Here is a 4,739-nt window from a genome sequence, read left to right as displayed (position 1 = left end):
ATGGATATGTAGATTAAATACTTGATACAAAATATAATTTCCTCTCTAATGAAGGTGACCAAATTCATCAAACATCTACAGCCAGCACCCGGCATCAATTACTTATTATTTCTAACAATAGAAATTTAGAAGTATTTTCAAAATGGCCTTGGCTGTCCAGCTTTCTTTTAAAAACTAGTAGGTCCGTTTTAGTCTCACTAAATTTCTGGGATCAAGAAAAGACATAAGACAACAAAAATGATCCAACACTTTCCCTTTTGTATTTGCTAACATGATTAGCTTTTCAAAATCATAGACAGAGCTCCTTCATTTTGGTCTAGACTCTTTACTGGGAACTGCCTATATGACTTTAGGAAAAGTGTTGTATTTACATCCCTAATGCTGACTCTTTAAATACATATTTGAAATAGCTTGTAACACAGCTAACTGAAGAGATTGAATCCTAGAAATGAGAGTCATCAAAAGAAGTGTGTGTGTGGGGGTGGAGATCAATGAGAAGAAGTGAAATGATTGGCTCTGGGATTTGTAAGGGAGGAAGTTTCCCCCAAGATGGGGATAGGGGTGAGGCTCAATTTCCTCATCTAACCTCAGAGGAATTGATTGATACCAAGAAAGGAGAGAAGGCCCTCTCTCATGCGTTAAGCCTGATTCACAGGTACAGGCCACTGCCTGTGATGATGATAGTCTAGAGAAAACATCTCATCAGGTTAGAATGTACAGGTAACTAGGTGAGGTCTACCTAAAACCACAGCCATTGCATGTGTTGGCAGATGTGCCACACATTGAACATCCCTGCACAAGGTTGTGCTTGTTGGTGATGGATTTAGCCATCTTTACTACTTTTATTTTTGCAAATCATAGCTATCATTTGATATTTTATGTATACTTGCTGGCAGCATGGTTTTAAACTTGCTCCAATAATTTTATCCTCAGGTGTCTAGAAATCCCTGATTGTAGCTCCTGACCTCATGCAACTAAGTGTCAGATAGGGAGAAAAGTTGTTGGCCAAGTAATTAAACAAATAGCTATGTAGGTGGTATTGTGGGAAGCTCCATCAACCAAAGCACAGTGCACAGCAAGTCCAACTGCACTTCCCCTGACAGATCCCAGAATCGTTGCTGTACCTTATCAACAGAATTGGAGAGCTTCATATTTCTTGCACAGCTCCACAAATGACTGCTTCTCTGTGTGAGGTGTTCCTGAATATTTATGCATTAATATATTTCAAGCTCCTTTTATCTATCTATCAGACCTCTGTTCTTTGAAATACTGAGCAATATCACTTTATTGAGTGCGTTTCTACTGACATTAGCAGTATACACCATGCATCATTCCCATACCACAGTAGTTTATAGTGGGTTAATAATGAAGGGAATTTACTGTTGTCTGTGAATGACAGCATAGCCACTGCAATAGTTAGAGCTGCCAACTGGGAAATGCACATAAATGAACTACCCAAAGCCACTGCAGAATCAAATAAATTCAGCAAGACAGTAGGAGAAAGCAGGCTTCTAAAACCAGTGTTGGTTCAGTTACTGTTGCAACCAAAATACGTGGGAACAATTTCTAGAAAATAAACAGAGGAATTCTTCCAGTGTCTTGGTGAAGTCAATGACAAATGATGGCTGAATCTTGCTAATCTGTTACTTTACTGTCTTCTCTAAATGATAAATCCTCCAGCTAACTTAAATACATTTCAACATGTATTTGTGAACTGATGTAATAAGCACATATTCACATAAAGAAAAAAACTCATAGCTTTTTGGGCTTTAACTTACTATTATTTTACACCTTCAATGAAGTGATTCTTTATTTATCTACTTATTAATTAATTTTTTTTTCAGACATGCTTTCTTTGTGTAGCCCTGGCTGTCTTGGAACTCGCTATGTAGACCAGACTATATTCAAACTCAGCAATCAGCCTGCCTCTGCCTCCCGAGTGCTGAGATTAAAGGCACATGCCACAACCTCCTGGCTCAAGGAAGTGATTTTTTTTTTTAAGATAAAATTTAAGCAATTATTTTGCATGCATGGTTTGAATATAATGCTGGCTTGTTTTATGTCAGCTTGACACAAGTTAGAATAACTTTGGAAGAGGGAACCTAGATTGAGAAAATGCCCCCACAAGATTAGCCCTGGGAAAGCCTGTGGTACATTTTTTTGATGGATAATTGGATGCACTCATGGTGAGCAGTGCCAGCCCTGGGCTGGTGGTCCTGAATGCTATGAGTAAGCAGGATGAGCAAGCAGATCATGAGAAGCAAGCCAGTAAGGGACACTCCTCCATGGCCTCTGCTCAGTTTCTGCAGGTTTTCTGCCATGAGTTTTTTGCTCTGATTTCCCTCAGTGATGGACTGTGACCTGAGAGTTGTAAGCTGAAATAATCCCTTTCCTCCCCAAGTTGCTTTTCCTGTCATGGTGTTTTACATTGTAAAACTAAGATAAATACTTTTTATTTTTTTAATGTTTGTTTTTCATTTATAAATTAATTTTTTTTTAATATCTGGGCCAGTTCCCCTCTCTCCTCTCCTCCCAGCCCCTTCCTCCAGTCCCTCTCTATTCTCACTCCCCAATCCAATCCTCCTCTGTTTCAGTTTAGGAAAGGGCAGGTCTCCTATGAGTATCAACAAAACATGGCATATCAAGTTGCAGTAAGACTGAGCACCTCCCCTTGTATTAAGGCAGGGCAAGGTGACCCAGTATGAAAAGTCAGTAAAAGAGTCAGAGACAGCCCCTGTTCCCACTATTAGGAGTCCCACATGAGGGCCAAAACCACAACTGTAACATATATACAGAGGGCCTAGGTGCTATGCAGGTGCTATGGAATTTTAATTTCATACCTCTTAATATTCAAATTAGTTTTACTGTATCTTCCTGGGATGAATATGGTGGATCAACTCTTGTACATGCACTATCTATATGTATCTTTTTACTAACTAATGAGAGTTAAATATCTTCAGTGAGCACATGCAAAGTCATTAAACATTTCCTGATATTTCAGCAACTACAATATAAAATATTACCCATGTGTAGATTTTATCCCTACACCCATGAATTCAAATCAAATTTTGTCATTAACTATGCCATCCATTCCTTCCTGAATAAAGACCTTACTTTAATATTGTCACTTATAAAAAAACTATTCATTTCAATTTAATATTCGTCTAACCAATACTGTTTTATAAAATCTGATTTTGAACACACACACATCCAATTGGTTCTCTTCATTTAGAGAACCTAACTATTGTATCGCTTTTATTGAAGAAAGGAGAAAATACCGGAGATATTTTGCTCTAGCTTCAGGATGGAGGTCTCCCCTGAGGAGGGAAGGGGCAGAGCAAAGGGGTGGATATGGAGCTAAGTTATAGTTGCACTCATTTTTCTTTAAAAGTTGTATGAAACAAATGAGGAAGAGTGATAATGTCTATTTGAACTAGGTGATAGTTATGTGGTGCCTGTTTTAATTTACTGTAGTCTCTGATTGAATAATTCAAAAGTAATCTTAAATCCTATAAACAGGCTTAGGATATTCCTCCCCCTCCCTTTTAAAGCTTCATCCCATTTTTTAATTGAAAATACATTTTTTTCATACAATGAATTCTGATTTTGGTTCCCCCTCTCAAAACTCCTCCAAGATCCTCTCCTTCCTTCTCACCCATGTAAACCTTTTCTTGCTCTTTCTCATTAGAAAACAAATAGGTATCTAAAAAAATTAATATATTCTTTTTTTTAAATTTTTTTAGACAGGGTTTCTAAATGTAACTTTGGCTATCCTGGAACTCACTCTGTTATCCAGGCTGGCCTCAAACTCACAGAGATCACCCTGGTTCTGCCTTCTGAGTGCTGGTATTAAAGATGTGTGCCCCAACTGTCCAGCTAATACATTCTGTAAAGCAAGAAAATCCTATTGTTTCTGAGTGTGTTAGAGTCATGGTGTGGAGGTCTAGCATGCATGTTTTTAATTGCCTTATTAGAATGAAATATACTAAAAATTTAACAAGATATAACTATGAAAAACTGACATGCAACAGGTAATTCACATATATAAATTAAGGGCCACTGTGCCTGTGAATATTATCAACCCAAATATTAATACCTCCCCTGAACTTCAGGATGTGGGGTTGTTTAGAAATAGGGATTTATGTGCACTCAGGTGAGCTGAGGTCTCGCTGGGATAGAGTGGGCTCTAAATCCAAATACTGGCATCCTCAGAAAAGAAGGGAATGCAGAGATCCAAAATTACAGAAAGTGAGATCATTCGGGTGAAGACAAGCAGAAATCAGGGAGATGAAACAAGTTCTTAAAAAAATATTGGAGGATCTGGTAGCCAGAGACAGGAGAGAGCAGCCAGGAAGATTCATTCCTGTTCACTAGGACCCAGGAGGATACATGGTCCTGCCCACACTTTTTTCTTTCTTAATTTTGTAGATTATATATCACACACGTATATAACACACAATTCTTTACTGATTCTTTGTTGATTCTTTGGGAGTTTCACATCATGTACTCCAATCCTGATCATTTTCCAGTCCCTCAATATCCATCCCCGACCCCTGCAGAATTCCCCCAAAAGAAAGTCCCTCAAAAATCTATTAAAAACAAAACAAAATAAACAAAAAAACCAACCTTGCTCCTCCGTCTGTCTTTCCTGACTCTCCAACACCTCTTCATTGGTCCTAGTGGCCTTGGGAGCTGCAGTGTGACACACAGTATACCCTTTTGTCCAATCAGCTTCATAT

This window comes from Peromyscus eremicus, chromosome 2 (genome assembly GCF_949786415.1).
Source record: "Peromyscus eremicus chromosome 2, PerEre_H2_v1, whole genome shotgun sequence".
In the NCBI taxonomy this organism is placed as follows: Eukaryota; Metazoa; Chordata; class Mammalia; order Rodentia; family Cricetidae; genus Peromyscus; species Peromyscus eremicus.
Note: the sequence above shows the minus strand (reverse complement) of the source record.